The sequence below is a fragment of the Balaenoptera acutorostrata genome, chromosome 12 (assembly GCF_949987535.1).
Source record: "Balaenoptera acutorostrata chromosome 12, mBalAcu1.1, whole genome shotgun sequence".
NCBI classification, from domain to species: Eukaryota; Metazoa; Chordata; class Mammalia; order Artiodactyla; family Balaenopteridae; genus Balaenoptera; species Balaenoptera acutorostrata.
In genome coordinates this window covers 36534157-36556402 of record NC_080075.1, presented here as the reverse complement: position 1 = coordinate 36556402, position 22246 = coordinate 36534157, and the positions used below count along the sequence as shown (strand labels likewise).

General features: G+C 41.5%; 1 pseudogene; it reads right to left on the bottom strand.

Annotated features, from left to right (window-relative positions):
• Positions 1-4579: 4579 nt before the first annotated feature.
• On the bottom strand, positions 4580-18944 carry LOC103019610 (myosin-9-like; annotated as a pseudogene).
• Positions 18945-22246: the final 3302 nt, after the last annotated feature.

Sequence of the window (22246 nt, the reverse complement as noted above, 5' to 3'; positions counted from 1 at the left end):
TAAAGTACAACTGTTACCAACAATCGTAACAACTCAAGTTTATGGCTGGAGAGCGATCCTGCTGAGTTGTTGCTGAATGCCTGATGCTCACGTGGGATCCAGAGACCATCAGTCTGCCTCTGCCATTCAAGTAATGCACACCCACTGTAAATGCCTCTCGGAATTTATGCCACTCGTGAACAGTCATTCATTTGGATGACCAGTACCCTGCTCAACCAAAATTAAAAAACAAAATATTTAATACACTTCAGTATGATTTAGTACATATAAACATGGTGATCATAAATCAAGAGAATTTCCCCAACCGGAAAAACATAAAATTTCCAGATCCATTTTAGAAATCTAAACAATTCATGCTCTGGCCCCCAACTGTCATGGGATCTTGGAATTGTGGTGTTATGGGAACCTGGAAAAGTGTGAGCACCCATCCCGTTCCCCTTTGCAAGGCCTCCTCTCAACAAGTCCAGATACAGGAAAGAAATGTTAGATACCTACAGAGTGGTTTTTAACAGTTTGTTCATTTTTAAATTATAAAATTAAATTACACATATATTCTCCTATGAAGTTGTGTTTAGTGACTATCAGGGAAACGGCTGCTGAAACAAACAGAACCTGAAGTGTAGAACAACTGAGATACACTAGAAGATTCTTTCTTGCTCACATAACAGACAAGGCAGATGTTCTTTGTTCATGACGGTGATGTTCCTCCAACCGTGGAACCACTTGATGGTTCAACAACCAAGGTTGATTGAGGCTCTAACATTTTCAACACAAGTTCTCTGAAGCGTCTGTGGTCTATTTCATCCTAGTCATCTGGAAGAGCTTGGAGAAGCATGTGCAGAAGATTTCAACAAACTCTGCCTGAAAATGGTTTCTGTCACTTCCCCTTGCATGGCATTGCCTAGGACTCTGTCCAATGGTGAACCTAGCTGCAAGGGAGGACGGAGAACATGACTGTGGCTATGTGCTTAGAAAGAAGAGAAGAATGTGCATTTTGGTGAATGGTGGCTCTCCCTGTCTCAGTGATAAATGTCATTTGCTCTACAGAAACTTTTCCCAGAGTTATCCTACATCTTGCTTCTCAGTGCCTACCGGTTCCCTCCTAGGGCTTCTCTGAATTCAGTATTCATTTTGGCACAAAGTTGAGATTCATAAGAAGGTAGTCAAATGGTACAAAATTCCAGTTATAAGATAATTAGGTACTGGGATGTAATGTAGAACTTGATGACTATAGTTAACACTGCAGTATGATATATACAACAGTCATTAAGAGAATAAATCCTAAGATTACTCGTCACTCAGCATGGGAATTTTTTTTTTCTACTTTTTGTTTTTGTATCTATGCAAGATGATTCATGTTAACTAAGCTTATTGTGGCAATCATGTCACAATATATGTAAGTCGAATCATTATGCTGTAACCTTGAACTTGTACAGTGTAGTATGTCAATTATATCTCAATAAAACTGGAAAAAAAGATTAAGAAGAGAGGAAAAGACAGAGAAGAAAGTGATTGACACACTTCTCTCTCTGTTGGTAACTAGAACTGTCCTCCAATATTTATTGACACAATACTGAAGACTGCTTTAATTGAACTAAAACAGAAAAACAGTATCTTCATGATGATCACCCATCATTTACAGGAAATAATAAATTGACCTTCGGTCTTCTCATCTCCTCACTAGCCGTCAGCGTCCTTCTCTCATAAGCTTCATGTGCAAACCAGTAACTGTCTCCAGAGTTTACCTCTGAATGCTCCCTCACCCCCAGCCTAAAACGAACTCATCAATTCACTCTCCTTCAGAACAATGTTCATCATCGTAAGAGATGCAGGTGCAATATTTCTGGAAATCCACTCTCTCATGGTTTGCTGAATGTTTACTAAGTTTGCTTGTGAAAGGTCTCACAAATCCTCTGCTTAGCTCACTTCGCCTTTCCGCAGTAGAACAGAGTTCAAATTAGGTTCCATGTCTGAGAATGAGTGAGAAGGTGGGATGGATTTCCAAAATAAAGCAACTTACCTGGGTCCCTTTATGTACATTAGAGACCACAGACCCAATCAGAGACTTGAGGTACCCTCTAAGGTAGCCCCCTGAGGATTCAACCAGAGTTTTCTAAGCTAAAAGAGTTGATGTCAGTCAGACAGAGATAGACAAGTACTGCATGATATCACGTATATGTAGAACTTAAAAAAGCCAAACTTGTGAAAACAGAGGGTAAAATGGTGGCTACCAGGGGATGGAGGGTGGGGAATAATAGAGATGTTGTTTAAGGGTAGAAACTTACAACCAGTGGTAAATAAGCCCTAGAGATCTAATGCACAGTATTGTGAACATAGACAACAGTATTGTATTACAAACATCAAACTTGCTAAGAGACTAGAACTTCATTATTCCAACCACTAAAACTGAAGGATAATTACCTAATGTGATAGAAAAACTAGTTATCCCTACAATGGCAATCATATTATAATATATAAATGTATCAAATTAACATGTTGTACATCTTAAATTTATTCAATGTTATATGTCAAATATATTGACATTTCAATACAAGGTTTTTAAAATATATATATTTTTAAAATGTTGATGTCAGTACACCATAAAACTGTATTTGAATGCTGTGTTGATTTCAATGACCACAGAGGCCACTTCAAATATAGCATGCTGACCCACCGGAGTGCCTCCGTTCTTTATGTACTCATATTAAGGAGGAAATTTCCCCCATCCAGGACTCTGAAATTCATTGAAAAAATATGAAATCATACTCCTGACGTTTTTGAGGGCTTTATTTCATTTTGGTAGTTCTGAGTGCATAGATAACCTTTCTTGTGAGTTCCCCTACCCTGTTTTTCACCTATACTCCTTCCTTCTCTTTCTCTCTCCCTGCTGAATTTCTCTCTTCTCTCTCCTCTAAAACCTGGGGGCTAAAATTGGTCCCAAGCGAGAAAAAAGGAGAAGCAAGAGAACTCCTTGAAATGTTTCCTTCCCACCCCCTACCTCTCCTGCATTCTGAGACTGTCCCCAAGGAGATTTTAGCCTGGTCACCTCCCTCCCATCTTCCCCTTCCTCTCCAAATTTGTGCAGATGACAGCAACATGATGGATCCCAGGATGGTAGATTTTTTTTTTTTTTTCATAGCACAAGTTTCTCTGTATCGCGATGCTCAGTGGAAAATATCTGTAAACCAGCTCACTGTAGTGGTGACGGCTGCAACCATACCAAGGCACTTTCATTATACAAAAAAAGGGCGGGGTGGGAGTTCTGTTCACTCCTTTGCGACAGAAACTGGGACCTGAATTCAGAGCTTTTTAGGCATATGTAGCTTTTATATATCTTCATGATTTCTTGAGAGTTTCTTTCCTTAAAAAAAAAAAAAAAGCCTTCTTTGCCATAAGTAAGTCTAAATGCAGCATATACAAAATAGTTAGGAATACAGGGAAATTCAGCCACCAGTGTAGACCAGTGTAGGACAAGCTACTCTCTTCTAGACATGGTTACAAAGGAAAGGCAGGGATAAAGACTTGGAATTTTACCATTTATTACAGTTAGAGGGAGAAAAGACAACTTTTTTTTTTTCTTTTAAAAATATCTGTGCAGATGGCAGAGTCTTGAATTATACTGAGTCAACGGTGCAGATCAACTACCCTCGGGCCCCAGTCCTGGAGTAGGTTCGAGATCACCTGGCCCTTTCCACTGCTCTGGCTGTCAGACTCGGGACAAGTCCCTTAACCATTAAATATATTTGGTCCCCGAGAGTGTTGGGAGAGGCCACCACTGGCCTCTCCAGCTTGGCCCCTGGGCCCTGTCTTCTCAGCCCAACAGGCTGAGAAGACAGTCCCGTTGCAGCAGGGGCGGGCTGCCCTCGGCAAAGGAGGGAAAGGGGTCATCACTGCACTTGAGACATTTTAGAATCAGGAAAGTGACAGTGGCGCCGCCCAGCAGGGGTGGGGAGGAACGCCCCTCCCTCCCCAGCCAGCATCCTGTGCCCTGCACAGAGGTGGACCCCCTGGGCCTGCTCACGCCGGACCACCCAGAGCCCACGGGAGTGGGGGGCCGCTGGGGCAGAGGGTGTGAGGTCACGGCGCGTGATTGCCAACAGCAAAGAAGCGAGAGGGTGGTGGAGGCGGGGGAAGGTGACAACTCTTCTGGGGCATCGGGCTAGCAAAACTCCTTCGTCTGAAGAAAACTAGATTTGTAGAAAACTCTCTTGCCCATCCCCGGAGGCCTGCCCTCCTCACGTCACCATCTTGTGCTTTGTGGCAAGGGAAGGGGGGGGGGCATCCTGCGGGCGGCTCTGTTCCTGGGCCAGGGCCCAGGATTCTTGACTCTTTGGTATCAGATTCGGGGGCGGGGGTGAGTGGGGAGCAGGAGGGGCTGCAGCAGAAGAAGCCGGAAAGCCCTTCAAGGAGGCCTGGGGGGATGGGCGGGGAGGTGAGGCCTGAGGTCCCCTGGCCCGGGGGGATGAGGTGGGGTCACAGCCACAGCAGTCCCCGGAGGGAGGAAGGGGTGCTGCGGAGGCTGGGAAGGGGAGGCGGAGTCGTCGTTGTCGTCCGTCTCGGGCAGCAGGAGAAGAGGTGATTATTGCGCCGCTTTGGCCTCAGCCCCATGGGCTCTGCCGTCCACCTCCTCGTCCGAGCGGTCGCCGGCCCCTTTCCGGGCCATTCGGCGGGGCACGACAAACGGCAGGTCCCCACGTCTGAGCTGGCTCTTGAGGGAGCTGACCTCGCGGTTCCTGGCGCCCAAGGTCTCCGTGGCCTCCTCCAGCTCGCGCTGCGGTTTCCGGCGTGAGGCGTTAGCGCGCTGGGCCTCCTCCCGCTGCCGCTTGAGCTGCTTCAGACGCGCGGGCGCCTTGTCCGCCCGGTCCCTGCGCTGCTCCGCGTTCCCCCGCTAATCGTCCACCCGCAGCGCCGCATCCTCCAGCTCCTTCTCGGCCCGACGCACCTGCTTGCAGGCCGCCTGGCGCTCCTTGGGCTCGTTGTCCAGCTGCACCTCCAGCCGTGCGATCTTGGCCTCGAGGGCGGCGATGGAGGCCTTGGACTTGGACTTGACGGGGCCCTCCATCTCCTGCAGCTTGCCCTTGAGCTCCTCGTTCTGGAGCTCCAGCTGCTGCCGCGCGTCCTCGTTCAGATGGGTGTTGAGCTGGTCGCTCTGCAGGTTCGCCTACTTCAGCCTGTCGTTCCCCAGCTCCGCGCTGCCCTGCCCCTCCGCCAGCTCCTCCTCCGGCTGCGCAATGCAGGCCTCCAGGCGCCGCTTCTCCTCCAACGCCAGGGCACCTTTGCCGCTGCTGTCGGCCCTCTCGTCAGCCAGCTGGCCCCTCTCCTGCTGGGCCTGGCGCTTGGCACGCTCGGCAGCTGCCAGCTCCTCCTGCAGCTGGATCGTCTCGGCCTCCGTGCTCTTCAGTTTCTCGTTCTCCTTGACCTGCGCCAGGATCTCCTCGCGGGAGGCGCCAGTGTCCTCCAGCTCCCCCAGGCAGTCCTTCATCTGGGCCTGCAGCTTCGTCCCGGTTCGTTTGAGGGCTTCGTCCCGGTTCTTGTTGGCCGAGTCGACGTGGGCCTCCAGGTCCTTCAGGTCCACCTCCAGCTTCTTCCGAACGGCCACGGCCATAGAGCGCTGCTTCCTCCGTCCTCCAGCTAGGCTTCCATCTCCCGCGCCTGTCTGACCAGCTCCTGCTTCTTCTCCTCGCTCTGCTCGTCGCGGCCCTGCAGGTCCCGCTCGAACTGGGCCATCGTGGCCTGCAGGCTCACCTCCAGCCGCAGCTCGGCATCCTCGGCGGCCTGCAGCTCGTCCTCCAGCTCCCGAGCTGTGGGTCTTCATCTCCTCCACCTGCCGCTCCGGAGCCCGCTTGGACGTCTCCAGCTCGTGGACGCTCTGGCCGACGTCGTCCTGGGAGCTCATGAGTCCCTCCATCTCCATGCGGAACTGCTTGAGCTGCTCCAGCTCCGCCTCCTGCCCCATGGCCTCCTCCAGAGCCCGGGCCAGAGGCAGCGCCTTGGTCTCCTTCTCCTGGGCCTCCGCCTCCACCCGGTCGTGCTCCTCCGCGTACTTGGCGGAGATGGTCTTGTCCTCGGCCAGGAGCTGGTGGAACTTCTTCCGCTTCTTCTCCAGGTTGGAGACGCTCTGCCGCTGGTGGGCCAGGTCCACGAGCAGGTCGTCCAGCTCCTGCTGCAGCCGCGTCTTGGTCTTCTCCAGCTGGTCGTAGGCGGCCACCTTCTCCTCGTAGCGCTGGCTCAGCCCCTCCAGGTCCTTCTGGAGCTTCCTCTCGGCCTCCTTGGCTGTCTCCAGGCACCCCACAACGCCCTCCATCTTCCTCCTCGTGTCGGTGACCCGGGCGTGCAGGGTGGCGATCTGCTTCTTGAGGTTCCACTTGGCCTCCTCCTCCTCCTCCAGCTGCTCTTTTAAGGAGTTCTTCTCATCCCTCACCTGCTTCAGCTTGGTGCCCAGACTCAGCTTCTGCCGGTTCTCCTCCTGCAGGAGCTCCTGCGTGTCATGCAGCTGGGACTCCACAGCGGAGAAGTCCTTGGTGAGCTTGCTGGACTTGCTGTCTGACTGCGTGAGAAGACCCGTCACATTGTCCAGCTCGACCTGCAGCTTGGAGACCTTGTCGGCTAGCTCCGTGAGCACGCGCTCTCCCTCGGTGAACTTGACCTGCAGCTCCTACAACTGGGGGGATGGTAGATTTTATCCCATAAAACTAATGTCAGGAGGATCTCCAACTGTCAGTAAATATGTTATCAAAAGGCTGCTAAGGGGGCTTCTCTGGTGGAGCAGTGGTTGAGAATCTGCCTGCCAATGCAGGGGACACGGGTTCGAGCCCTGATCTGGGAAGATCCCACATGCCTCAGAGCAACTGGGCCCGTGAGCCACAACTACTGAGCCTGCACGTCTGGAGCCTGTGCTCCGCAACAGGAGAGGCCGCAATAGTGAGAGGCCCGTGCACCGTGATGAAGAGTGGACCCCGCTCGCCACAACTAAAGAAAGCCCTTGCACAGAAACGAAGACCCAACACAGCCAAAAATAAATAAATAAATTCATTAAAAAAAAAATAAAAAAGGCTGCTAACGGCTGGAAACTTATTTTAAATAGTCCCGGTATTCCTCTCCTTTATTGAGCAGTTGCCTCCTAGACCTCTAAACTTAAGGAATTCTTGGATTAAAACATCTTCATTCTGAGAACAGCATACAGTTATGGTTGCAAAACTTAGGAGTCCCGTTTCATCATTATAATTTGATGATCTCATTCTTAAACTGATGAACATTCTTAAACAGCAGGGTGTTGTAGTGGAAGTTGCGTTGGGGTTTTACATCAAAGAACCCCAGGTTGAAATTTGGACTCTGTCACTTAATACTAGTATAACCTTGGGCAAATTACATGCCCCTTCTGAACCTCAGTTTACACGTTTCTACAATGGGGAGAATAATTCCTATATTTTTAAGAGTGGTGATTAAATGACAGGTTGTACATACTGTGCTCAACCTTTTAGAGACAATCTTTTCTGGCACTATGGGCATCTTTAGGGAAGTCACCTTGTATCTGATCTTGTATTAAGAAATAAGTGATATTCCATTGTATATATGTGTTCCATCTTCTTTATCCATTCATCTGTCGATGGACATTTAGGTTGGTTCTATGTCCTGGCTATTGTAAATAGTGCTGCAATGAACATTGTGGTACATGTCTCTTTTTGAATTATGGTTTTCTCAGGGTATATGCCCAGTAGTGGGATTGTAGACATAGAGAATGGACTTGAGGACACGAGGTGGGAAGGGGAAGCTGGGGCGAAGTGAGAGTAGCATCGACATATATACACTACTGAATGTAAAATAGTTAGCTAGTGGGAAGCAGCAGCATAGCACAGGGAGATCAGCTCGGTGCTTTGAGATGACCTAGAGGGGTGGGATAGGGAGGATGGGAGGGAGGCTCAAGAGGGAAGGGATATGGGGACATATGTATGCATATGGCTGATTCTCTTTGTTGTACAACAGAAACTAACACAGTATTGTGAAGCAATTATACTCCAATAAATATATATTAAAAAAAATAAGTGAATGAATGGATGAGTGAATGAATACATCTATCTAGTCAGTGTTCAAAATTTTTCTAAACTCAAAAAATAGCACTTGATATGCTAACAGCCCCAAATGAGAAAAACATTATCCGCTAAATGAAACAACTCTGACATTAAGTCCCAAACAATCACAAAATCTACAAACAACCATTGCCTTGTCAAAGCCACAAAGCCATTTGGTAAATAACACCTGTTTCTGCACACAATAGAGCAGAACTCCCCAGGGAAACAAGAAATGCACACTTTGGGTATTGTATTTTACACTGTCCTCTTTGTTGCCCTAGAATAAGGATACAGATAAAGATATTTAGAGAGATTAACATAAAAGTCTGGAAAAAGTGTACTCTACCTCATCACCACCCCCTGCAAAAAAAAAAAAAAAAAAAATGACCTAGGATATCAATTCAGAAATTTTCAGGTAATTAAAGTGGATTAAAACAAAATAAAACATCCTTAGCCAAATGTTCTGATCATTAGGAATTGCTTTCTTAACACGAGTTGAAATGTAGAAGTCAGATTGAAGAAGATGAGAAAGCTGCCAGAATTTCTCACCCTTGTATTTTTATTTCCTATGTTATTATTTGAGTGCAGAATACTTTTAAACATATCTTGAATGATAATACCTTCCAACCGATATGATTTGTTCCTTTAAATAAGCGTTTTGAGGATATTTTTCACATTCTGACCTGTGATTTCATTCTACTCAGGGCCAGCTGCTTTCCCGTAGACTGAAGCTCTGACATTTATAATGGAATTGAACAGTGTAATAGGATTCACTTAACAAAAATGCTGCTGTGACATGAACTTTATGGGACCTTCCATTGAACAAGGGAGGCCTGTTTTAACATTGTCTGGATGCTATTTCATGGCAGAAATGGAAGCAAAAAACACAATAGCTGGGTCTCTGCATAAATGAAGCCACACCATTTCTCTTTTTTTTCTCTCTTTTAAAATAATTTATTTTTTTAATTGAAGTATAGTTGATTTACCATGTTGTGTTAGTTTCAAGTGTACCGCAAAGTGATTCCGATGGATATATATACATAAATATATACATAAATATTATTTTTCAGATTCTTTTCCCATATAGGTTATTACAGAATACCAAGTAGAGTTCCCTGTGCTCTACAGTAGGCCCTTGTTGATTATTTATTTTATATATAGTGGTGTGTATCTGTTAATCCCATATTCCTCATTCATCCCTCCCCCTACCACCTTTCCCCTTTGGTAACCATAAGTTTGTTTTCTATGTCTATGAGTCTGTTTCTGTTTTGTAAATAAGTTCATTTGTACCTTTTTTTAGATTCACATATAAGTGATATCATATGATATTTGTCTTTGCTCTGTCTGACTTACTTCACTTAGTATGATCATCTCTAGGTCCACCCATCACACCATTTTTCTACAGTGGAGACACAGTCATAAAAAGATGGCAAAATTAAAACAACATTTCACCTTTTACTCTTTGGTAAGATTCTCCCTATCCGTATAGAAGAGAATATTTTAATATTCTGCCAAAAACCATAAGTGGTCTGGTAGCATCCTCATTAAACCCTCTCGAAGTCTTCCAGAGTTCTCGAATCTCTGGAGCTCTGCTACTGCTTCCAAGTAGCTAATGTGATGTTATTTTACAACACTCTGCCAGAGCTGCTTTCTCTCCAACAAGAATCTTACTAGCTTTACCGTTTGGCAGCCTGTAGCATGTTTAGAAAAAAAATCCATAAACCAGATGGCGGAAATACAGAGTAATCTGTTTGGGAAACCCAGGTTATAAATATGTGCATGTTGGGAAAAGGGCAAAAAGTTGAGGTAAAGCAGCTGATGCAGCTTTCAGGCTGGGCTCCAATCATGACATTTTTAGACGGGTGCCCTGAGAGCGTCTACATGTTTATTTTCTATTGTATTTTTCCCCTCATGCTCAGGAAGAACCCACAGGAGTTCACTCATTTTCCCACACTGGAAAGCAAATTGAATCCTGACTTGGAAGTTTTCATCGAGGTTTCATCTGCAAGAAGTATATTCTTCTGTTGGTGGTGAGAGAGGGTGGGGATGAAGTGTTAGGACTGGGGTGCATCATCGTGTGACCCAACTTCCTCCTTCCTTGACCCTTCTCCATATGTGTGAGGATTTCTCCTCACCCTAATATCAACTTCCAAGTGAAGTAAGGCTGAAGTGAAAATCTACCTTAAAAGAACAAAGATGGTTTACAACCATAGTTTGTGTACGTGTTGGCGGGGGGTGAGTGGGTAGGCGAAAGATGCAGTTAAAAGAAGAAGGGCACAACTTTGCGTGTGTGTGTGTGTGTGTGTGTGTAGGGGGAGTGACTTGTGCTAGATGATTGCATTCATATGAATAGCAAGACCTTTTCATGCCTCAGCTGCTGATGACACCCTTCTCTCTTTCTGTGGCCTTCAAGAGTCACAGCCTTGCCACCATTGATTAGCTCAGGCCATCAAAGAGTTGCTCCCTAATCTTCCTGCTGCGGCTGGGTGGTGTACCTTTTAGGCCCTGTGGATGGACAGTTAAACTGATGTAGCCTGCCTTCTCGAGACTTATGCCCCTCTGTAGCACCAACATTGCAGGCAGCTACGCAGACACAAGGCAACTGCATTCCTTACATCCCTGCCCTTGCCACCTTAAGGAAATTGAACACTCTGTGCCATGTTAGCAGTAGTTGTAGGCATACAGCCCACTGGGGAAACAATGAAGAGCTCAGCTATATTAATTCTTCTCTTTGGCTCCAAGCACCCCTGAGATCTCGCTTGAGTCTTCCCAGGGACTCTGTGGGCCTCCCTTAGTTGCTGCCCCTCATTGTTCCTGGCCTCTGCCACTGCCTGACAATGCTGGCTATGGGTACATTCCTATTTTTCTCATGACTTCAGCAACACTGGTATAATCTCACTGGATGTTCTCCTATAGCTGCTGCATGGAGGCAAGAGAAAAATCCTCTTCCCACTGGTGTTTCATCTTTACTGTTGAAGTGCAAACAGAGAAGCTGTGTGCTTTCAGCCTCTTTAGTACTCTTAGAGGCAAGTACCTTTTATTGTTTCCTCCTTTCAGCTTTTTGTGCCCTTTCCCTTCTTCTTGGGGTTAATCACTAATGCCAAATGGTGCGATTGGGACAAAATTCAAGCAGCAAGGCCAGGGCTATGGCTGTGGCCAATATCAGCTCTCCTACTGAACCTCCCACCACAATCCAATGGCTTCCACCTTCCCAATGACAGGGTGTTCAGAGAGTTATTATATGATTCTCTGGGATCTTCTCTGGAGATGAGCCACAGACTCCAAGAGCCTGTCGAAATAATCCTCCACACTCTGATATGCCCAATTTTCAAATTATTTTATAGTTTAAGCTGTTACTCTTGCATCCGTTCCATGTAAATATTCCTTATCATGGTTCCATGTTATTATTTAGAGCTCACCATGATGGAGAGATGGTCAGCCTTACATAAATTTACAAGTTAATTACTTATATCAGTAAATAATAAATATTTTTTTACATCAACTAAAAAAAAATTAGGTATTACAATTTTAGAGTGTTTACAGAGACCAACTCTCTTGAATATCAAGAAAAGAAAACTCAACCAACAATCTTCAGTTCTCATGAGATTCTCTAGAACTCTTTTAACAGCTTAAACAGGTACTCAAAACCCACAGCCATTTGGCTCTGGAATATTCTGCCTTTTGAATTATCTAAGCAAAATAAGCCCTGGTGTGGATGGCATTGTGCCCACCCCGCTCCCCTGTCCAATTTATATATTGAAGCCCTAACCCCCAATGTAATATTTGGAGATAGAATTTTTAGGAGGTAAGTAAATTAGGTGAGGTCATAAGGGTGGAGCCCCTATCTAATGGGATTAGTGTCCTTCTATGAAGAGACACCAAAGAGCTCTTCCCCCCACCCCCACTCTTCCTTTCATATGACACAGAAGAAAAGCCACGTGAGGACACAGCTAGAAGTCAGCTGTCTTTAAGCCAGGAAGAGAGTTCTCATCGGAACCCAACTTGGCTGGACCTTGATCACGACTTCTAGCCCCCAGAACAGTGAGAAAATAAATTTCTGATATTAAGCCATCCAGTCTATGGTATTTTGTTATGGCAGCCCAAGCAAAAGAATATAAGCCCATCAAAATGGATCTGGTATCTAGTTCAGCCAAACCAGTTTCTTCCATTAGAGGAGCATAACCAAAATATCATGTTCCAATCTGTTTTTATAAAGAGCAGAGGAGAGATGACCTGAGGGCTCAAGAGAGGTAGCATAGGTGAAGTGGGATATAGAAGACACTTAATGGAATGCTCTACTCAGAGGCAACATACAAAAGCAGAGAAAGCCAGATAGACTGGACTAGAAAAAAAAGTTAATTTATCAAACTCATGAATGTTAATTTTAGAGCCAAATGCAAGGGTTTTTTTTTTGTCTGAGAACTGTTTCTTCTTTGTTTACAAAATGCACGTCTGGCCCTATCTTGCGGTTCATTTATAGCTGTGGACTTTGGATCTGTAGGAGGACTTTCCAGCCAGAATTTTTCCACTTTTCTTGCAACTATTTCCATCCTGGTTTGAAAGAAGACAGAAGATTTTCAGGCTTTTATGTGTATAAGAACAGAAGCATCTCTTTCATAAGGAATTGGATTCTTTATTTTCTGCATTGTATCTTCTTCCCTGGCTCCTCTACCATCATGTTTCATGCCTGGGTTTTTCAGCCTTTCTGCTGTATTCTCCTCTGTTTTAGCTCTAAGGATTTTCTTATATACTGTTACTACACTATTTTAGTCATATGAATTTATCTTTCTGTGTGTAGATAAATCACAAATCTATATTTTCATCTCTATCTTTCTCATAAGTTCAAGATCTGTAAATCCAAGTGCCTTCTAGATATTTCTAATAGAATACTACACATCACTCATCTCATACATCCCATATCCAAAATGGAATTCATTGTATTTCCCCCCAAACCATTCTCCCTCATGTATTCAAGACTCTGTTTAATGTGTCATCTATTCCCATTTCTCAACTAGATAGACACCTCAAAGACACGTTCAGCTTGTCTCTCTCCTTGGCTCCCTCCAGCCTTAAGCCCTACAATCTAGTCACTTAACGAATCCCTTTGTTCCCACCTCAGATATGCGCCTCAATACTTAACAATCCATGCTCTCCCACTATCACTGTCGCAGCCTTAGTGCAGATTTTCTTAGTTTATTTCCTGTATTTTCCCACAATCTCCTGGTTCATCTCCCAGCCCCAATGCAACTAGAGCTAGTGTTTCCCTGATTCAGACTTACACCTCGAGTCCCCACAGGCTTCTATCCTGAGCCCTCTCCTAAGATTATTTTATCAAAGTTGTCAATTATGCCTCAGATATAAAATCTAATGGATTCTTTCCCATCCTCATTATCTTGGCCCCTCTTTAGCGTATGATGCTGTCAGCTACCCTTTTCATTAAAGTCTCTACTCCCAGGTCTTAGACTCTATTTCCCTGGTTCGTTGCCTACCTTCTTATTATTTCTGCCCATTTCCATTGTTGACACTTCATGGTGACTTCAACATTATCTAGATGTAGTGAGTTTGTTTCTTTATTCTGTTTTTTAATCTCTAGTGATGCTTTTCCCTTAGAGACTAGTTTGCCTGACATGAATATTATTACTAGCTACATAGTAGCCCAAAACACATAAGCATCCTACTCTGAAAAAAGTTTTGTTTTCCTCAAATTTTTACCATTATGAAAGAACCTTGTGATGAACTTCTTTATACATACATCTTTGTAAGTTTCTTTGGTTGATTTCTGGTATAAATTCCTAAAAGAGAAATTTGTGGTTCAAAAGATGTATTTTAAAAACATTTTGCAATGCGTAGTCACTGGAGAATATTCCCACTAGAAAAAAATTGAACCAACTAACACTTTCATCGGCGGTTTAGGAGAATGACTTTTTTTTCCCATTCCCTCACCATTAGCAGAACGTTTTATCTCTGCTATTGTGACAAGCAAAAGCGAACGAGGGGTGTTTTGTTATTTTATATATCTCATATTCCGTCTTCTCTAACCATATTCTTTGCTCATTTTCAAAAAAAAGTAGTTCTTTTTGATATGTAAGAAACCCATATAATAGTGATATTAACTCCTTTTCCAATACATTTAAGATATTTTAGAAATTTATTTGTCTTTTAATTTTGTTAATAGTGTTCTTAGTACAGTTGTCCGTTTTTATATTTCTCAGTAACAAAATATAGTAGTCTCTTTATTTGCAGCTTATCTCTTTGTTATACCTTAGAATTATCTTTCCTCCTCCCAAAGTAAAAGTATATAAATGTTCAGTTATATTTTTTCTAGATCTTTTATAAGTACTTTATAGATCTTTTCAATAGCACTTGTAATGAATGTCATCACTCTATTTGGAATGTCAGTTGGTAAATTCCTTGAATACAATTTCTTTTTCAGTAAGAAACTAGGAAATGTTGAATTTTATATAAATATATATATATATATTCTTTTCTCACTGATGTGCAGTGCTACATTTATTGTAAATTGAATTGTGTTGATTCTTCACTTGCTTTATCTCTTTCACCTATTTCTTTTTAGACTGTTTGCTTGGTTGCCTGCTTATTCTGTGATTAGGGCCATACTCTTTTAAATATCATTGTTTTATCATATGCTTTATTATCTAACAGTTCAAGTGTATATCTTTTTTTATATTACAATGTTTATTGGATATTTTTGCCCAGCTATTTATTCAGAGAAACTTAAAAAAATTTTTGCCAAGACTTTCTCCCCAAATATCCTTTTGGGAGTTTAATTAGACATATCAATTTTACAAATTAACTCAGGAATTAAGACTCTCCAATATGGTATGACTTTAATTCTAGTTAATGGAAAAGTATAAATGACAGCTAGTTGATGCCCTATTTATGAGAAGTAGGTAAATAGCACAGACGTTTCTGTAAGAGATGATTCCCTTGTTTCTGTCCTGCACCTCAAAGGAATAAGTCATGGAAAGGAGGTTTTCTCCCAGGGACTTTCCTGCCTTTTTCCCCATGTAGAACATTTCACAGCTTGTCTCATTACAGCATTTGTAAAAACACAGTCTGAAAGCAGTGGTGCATAAATGAATTATTTAAGTTTTGCAGCAAATCGCCCTCATCTTGCTTGCTGCCTCTTAATGCACTTTAAGTGAGCCCAGGGAGGCGAATCATAGAAGGCATGGGGTGGAATGTAAACCAAGTTTTATTAGCCACAAAAAGCCACACTATAACATTTATTAAGTATTAGAGACAGTGTGTTTAAATAAGTTTGATTTGCTGAATAATCACCGACATTGCAGCCATCTTCCCCAGATAGGAGCACTCCCTTGTCAAAAATATTTATTTTCTTGTCACTTCTGTTAATATAATGGGCTCTTGGGGTTTTGTGAGAGTTTCTTAGCAAATCGTGATTTTCGGCAAATTACTATGTGTCTCCCACTGAATACAGCTTGAATAGCTGGGGGGAGGAAAGGGAAACCACCCACATCATTGACTGAAAGTACATCATCCTATTACTAGTGCCATTTTAGGGGCTTCTGCTGCCCTAGGAAAATGAGGAGCTAGACACCCTCTTAAGTCCGTCCCAGTCCTTCCGCCAATGAACAGTGTCAATAAACTTGTCCTCCCCCCACCACCCCGTCAGATTGGCCTGAGGCTGAATTCCTTTTCTTTTTAGGGGTGAATCAGCCTTTAAGACCAAATGATTCATACCACAGTTACCAACTCTTCCTTTCTTATCTTTTTCGTTTTCCTGATGCAAAATGAAACCGACAGATGCTCAGAACGTTTCTTAGCCTTGGAGCACCTTCCTAACCTTGCATCAACGGGGTGAGTTGAGAATAGGTGATTCCAGGATGCTCTGCTGTATACATCTATGGTATAAGTCCTTTTGTTATCTTTGGCTAAAGCCACTATTTTAATTCCAGACAGAAAATAACACTAAAAAAATTAAACATACCTAGGTACTCAGTGGACAGACGCTGGCTGATAAATATTTAATGCAACTGAGAGCGCACCTTAGATATCGTGAAACACGGCCTGTTTGGGTACTTGCCTCACTCGTCTGTGACCAGAGGCTGCAAATGTGCAAGCGGTAATCTGTAAGCATGTGTGTGTGCGCGCATACATGCGTGCTTGAACCCTAACTCTATGAGGAAAGGAAGGAATGCAAAAAGGCAAGAAGGAAAGAGACAAATGCCCCTTCGTCATTTCTTGTCTTTACTGGAAACAGTCCTTTTGACAGGGAGACCCACTGATTGCCTTCTGTTCATTACACGCAGACCTGTGTCATTGCATTTCCAGAGATACTGAGAGAAGATCCTAGTACAAGGCTTAGGAGTCATTGAATTTTACTGCCCACCAACCCCTTTGGCAACAGTGAAGAGATATTTTCCTTTGTAAGGTGCCTGTCAAGATTGTGGTCATCAGTGAAGAGGAGACTGTAGTTCTTCTGGGTTTCTAACAGCCCAGGAAATTCAAGCATTCTGCTTGGGACATGAACTTGTCTTGGGATATTGATTCAACTTGAGGATCTATGGCATTGAGATTCATTCATTCACTCATTCACTTTATCATTCAACAAATACTTCTGGAATGCCTACTATAAGCTGAGAATTCCACTGGGTTTGTGGCTATTTTTTATGTTCAAGTTGTTCATTATTTACTGAGCGAATCAGAGTAAGAAAGAAGAAATTTGTAATACAGGTAATCTCCTATGACACAGGTAAACATAGGCAATTACAGAAGCATATAGGTGGGACCTTGACCCATTGACCCAGTCTTGAAAGAGATGTCAGGCTGGGAGGGTCTGGAAAAAGCCATTGGAAGACATGAAATCCAAGCCAAGACCTGAATGTTAAGTAACAGACAGTTAAACAGGAATACCTGCATGTGCAAAGGGTTAGAGGCAGGAGAGAGTATCTGGACTATTGAGAGGGACTTAATGTAGCTGGATGTGGCTGGGACTCAGAGGGATACAACATGAGGCTGGAGATGTAAGCAGGGGCTTGTTCAGGAACAGCCTTAGAGCTGCTGGAATTTTCACTCAGCTCTTGAAGACAATGCATTGTATTAGAGATTTTAAGTGGGGGAATTACGTGATCAGCTTTCAAATGTAGAGAACGTACTGCTTTATTTTTATTACAAGCATGTATTCAGAAAGAAAGATGACTGTTGCAATGTAGAGAATAACTTGGAGGGGGCAACCTGGAGTCTGAGAGGGAAATTAAATCATTAATTAAGCTGAGAGCTGATGGGCTGACTATGAATATCTCATTGGAAAGAGACAGAGGGATGTGTATGCGGTAGGGTGGAAGTGTGTGAGGGGTGGATGTGTGCATTGTACCATTTTTCAAACAAGACTGATGATTTACTGGATTTATTAGGAAAGAGCTAAAAAAGACCAGAGGAGTTACAAGATGCATGCCAGTCCTTGAATGGAATCTGTCAGGAGAAGGAACTGGCTTTTGAGGAACTCCTGTGAAGTCAGAACCCTTGGGGGCAGCCAGGTGAAAATACCTTGTAGACAGTGTACATTCAGGTCTGGAGTTCTGAAGAGAGATTCTAGTTCTCACTTTCCCTGCCTTTAACCACTCCATAATGGAAATAGTTAATAATATCATCTGTTTACCTTCAAAGGACCATTTGAAGCATCTCCATAAAAAGATGGGATCCTAAATTCAAATAAAAGCAGTGGCAGACAAATGTTTTAGGTTTTTAAATATCATATCAAATATTGAGATATTAGGAAACTCCCAGGCTTAGGAATATTTTTTAAAGGTCTTTTTCTCAAATGTATGATATCGCAAATAGGAAATAAATGCTCATTAGGTCTTAGTGGAGATAAATGTTATATAATATTGAGAAGGATTCTTAATTTATAGTAACAGGAGACACCTCTATATTAAGCTATTTACCTAAATGAGGGTTTGCCATGCTAGGAAACTAAAGCAGAATTAAATAGGAAACCATCTTTATAGGAAATTTGAAGCCTGTGGGGTCAAAGGGTGCAGAAACAACCTTGTTGGAAACACTTGGACTTATTTGATGTAATAAAACAATGAAGAAATTCAGACGGTGGTTGGATAAAGGAAATCGGACTTGAGTTCACATCTTTTTCCTAGGGGGTTTCGCTAGGAAGTGAGAATGGGTTTAAGGACCTCTGAAAGAGTTAAAACAAAAACTAATAACCAATAGTAAATTATTTTTGGTGGTGAATAATTATCGTTTAAGGAGGCATGATTGAGAGGAAGTCCTTCCCCGAGTGTTCTTGTGTGTGTGTGTGTGTGTGTGTGTGTATGTCTTTCACAGTTTTTTTCCTCTCCAAGTCTATTTTTGCCCTTTGTTGTCCCAGTCTTGGTCTGACTGTATCTGTAACACAGTGATCACTGATAAACATTTTCATTTGATTCGTAGTGTTGAATAAGGTGCTCTGGTTTTCTAGAAACTTGACTTAATAAGGTTTGGAAGCCTATTCTCTACCTCTGAGGTGATATGGGAGCAGTGGGTATGGGTCAGAGGATGGGTTGGGTCAAGGGACTGATAAGAAAATGCAAGAAGGAAGAGAAGAATTCAAGAGATGATGTAATAAGCGCACAAGGCAAATCCTTAAAGAGAGAATTAGAGACCACGGTTCTTCCCCAGAGGTGCAGGAGACCAGAGAGTGTGCAGGAGTCCAAAGATCTGTATCCAGCTGGCCAAAAAAACTCACAAAACATGCACTTTTTTTCCCCAAAATTTACATACTAATTCTTCAGTAGCATGGTTTAAGTTGGTGTATAAACCTTCCTCATAATCTTCACTATCACTTTCTATCACCAGTGTTTGTAATGCCTGGGTGACAGTCTGCTCCTCATACCTCATGCTGGAAGTCTTGACCTCTTTAGCACCTTTCAGGCAGTGTGATTTCAAAGCACATTGAAAACTACTCTGGTTTATGCAAAAGTTAAATAGCTTTTCTTGAATATCAATCAGAAGCTTTTGGCAGACTGTTGTTGAGTACTTAAGTGATGGTCCTTGTGAAATTTATATCAGTCCCACCAAACTCTCCACCTTGGGAAATCCTAGGTTCTATTTCAAAGGATTCAGCAATTTCTACTGGTTTTGTCTTAACTGTCTTATGCCTATTTTTGTTTTGCTATTACAATCATCTTTGCTTTCAATATTGGATTATAGTGTAATATTTTGAATATACTTGAAGTAAACATTAATGTCCCCAATACAAAATAACTCAACTGAAGTAAGAATGCTATGAACAGATTGCTTCCATGACAACCATGCCACAACTGACTCACTGTTCTGTCTCTTGACTGATAAATTTTTAAAAGAATTATATTTATGGAGTGGTAACACATGTAAATGGTACATAATTCTAAAAACTCAAAATAATGAAAAGTACGTTTCCTGGTTCCTCTTCCTAGTGGCTAGCACTCATATCAGTTTCTTATGCATCTTTCATACATTATCTGCCAACATACATTCATACACTTTCATATAACATTATGTATTTGTTTACCCAAATGATAAATATTTTTATACCTTATTTTTTTCACCTAATACTCTATCTAGGAAATCCTTCCATTTCAGTTCATATAATTAACTCATTCTTGTTTACACTTGGATAGTTTTATATCATTTGAATTTGCCATAATTTACTTAACTGATAACTCTTTATTAATGGAGATTTTGGTTGTTTTATTTTAGTTTTAATTTTTGTATTTTTGTTAATGACAATGCAGCATCAATCATTCATACAAATATATGCATATATGTCAATGTATCTGCAAGATAAGTTCCTAGACGTCAAATTACAGGGTCAAAGCAAATAAGCATTTTAAATTTCGATAGATTTTGACAGATTGTATTCTATAGAGGTTGTGCAAATGTATATTTCCACCAGCCTTGTACGAGAATGCCACTTTTGCCAAATTCGTATTGTGTACAATCAATCATTCAGATCTTTGTCAAACTTTTAGGTGAAAAAATATGGCATCTTATGTTTTAAGTTTTATGTTACTCTTATAATGAGTGGGGTTAACTTTACATGTTTTAAAAGACATGTGGTTCTTCTTTGTTAACAATTATCTGATCATGCTGCTTGCCTAGTTTTCTATTGGCTTGTTTTTTCCTTATTTGAAAATAGCAGCTCTTTATATAGATAAGAATTTATCACATTGCCTATGATATATATTTTAGATATTTTTTATCAGCTTTTAAACCTCCCATGTTTTCTTTTTATTACCTCTTTGTTAATTTTTTATGATAAAATATTTGATCCACTTGGCATTTATTTTGGCATATGGTATAAGTTAGGGATCCAGTTTTTTAAAATAGCTTTTCAGTAGCCTTGACATAAATTATTGAATAAATATATCTTTTCTAATTATTAAAGCCTTCCTTTTGCTTATCAGTGCTATTTTTCATGTTTTCCTTTTATAGATTATAATATCACAGATTCTCCTTATCTAGTTTTTTCCTTATATCTTTTATTGTTACTATTTTGCTATTGTAATTGGGATCTTTTCTTCCATGATATCTCGTAATTTGTTGCTCTTCCTGTATAGGAAGTTCCTGGATATGGGATATTAGATTGTTTTAATATTCATTTATTTTATTTATTTATTTATTTTTATTTTTGGCTGCTTCGGGTCTTAGTTGAGGCATGCGGGATCTTAGTTGTGGCACGTGAGCTTCTCTCTAGTTGTGGCGTGCAGGTTTTCTTTCTCTAGTTGAGGCGCCTGGGCTCAGTAATTGTGGTGCACGGGCTTAGTTGCCCTGTGGCATGTGGGATCTTAGTTCCCTGACCAGGGATTGAACCCGTGTGCCCTGCATTGGAAAGTGGATTCTTTACCACTGGACCATTAGGGAAGTCCCGGGATTTTAGTTTTGTACTCATCCACATTTATACATTATCTTATTGTTTGCAATATATCATTAAGTCTTTGGGATTTTCCATGTGTACAATCACAACATCAAAAATAATAATTTTACCTTCTATTTTCCAACTTGAACAATTTTACCTCTGTTTTCCTTCCTCATTACAATGGCTAGTACCTCAAAAACAGTGACAAATAATAGTGGTGGTATTGACCTCTTGGTGGTGTTCTGGATATTACTGGTAATGAATCTAGTGTTTTTCCATTAGGCATATATTGACTTTAGAGTTGAAATATTATATGTGTCAATTCCCATTTTGTTAGGAAGTATTACTCTTCCCTATTTTATTTAAAATATTTGTGTATTTCTTTTCTTATTCCAGGTTCATTTTTTCAGTCAAAAGTTCATATAAATATTTTTCAAATGCCTTGTCAGCACCTGTAGGCATGCTTATCATTTTTCCCTTTTAATGTATTAATACAGAGCAGTATTTTTTCACCTCTGCAATAAACCCCACTTGGTCAGGTATATGTATTCTTTTCACGTACTGTTAGATTCTCTCTAATAATGTATTACTTAGGGTTTACTTTTATATTCATAGGCATATTGATCTGCTCTGTTCTTTTTATGCATTTTAAGGCTTTGATGTGATATATTTGCTTCATAAAAATAGTTTATATGCATTAATTTTTACTATTCTTAAATGCTATCCCATAGTCACTTTTTTCATAGGTATTAGAGGAAACTAAAATGTGTTTTCTCTGTTTTTAGGGCATAAAATTTAATATATATAGATCTGATCCACCCCATAAAGGTCCAACAAACTTTCATCTCTAAACAATTGTTATTAATTTCTTGCTTACTCTTCCAGAGAGCTATTTTGTGTACATAAAAGCAAAAATTGATATATATTTTACAAATGATGACAGACTATGTAAACTCTTCTGTGCCTTGATTTCTCACTTAATAGAATACCTTAGAAATCTTATCATTTCAACATAAAGTTTTCCCTCAATTTTTTCCTGAGTTGTTTTATGATGCCTGCACACAGTTCCAGTGTATAAATGTACATTATTTGACTGTCCCTTTTTAATGGGCTCTCATGTTTTCTCCCATCTTTATGTCTTAAAAAATAACGCTGCAATAAATAACTTTATACATACACCATGTGTGCAATTATATTTAAGGATAAATTCCTAAAAGAGTAATTGCTAGTGTATTTACTAATATAACAAATAAATGATATGGCACATGAAATCTTGATGCCTCCTCATTTTATAAATGTTAAC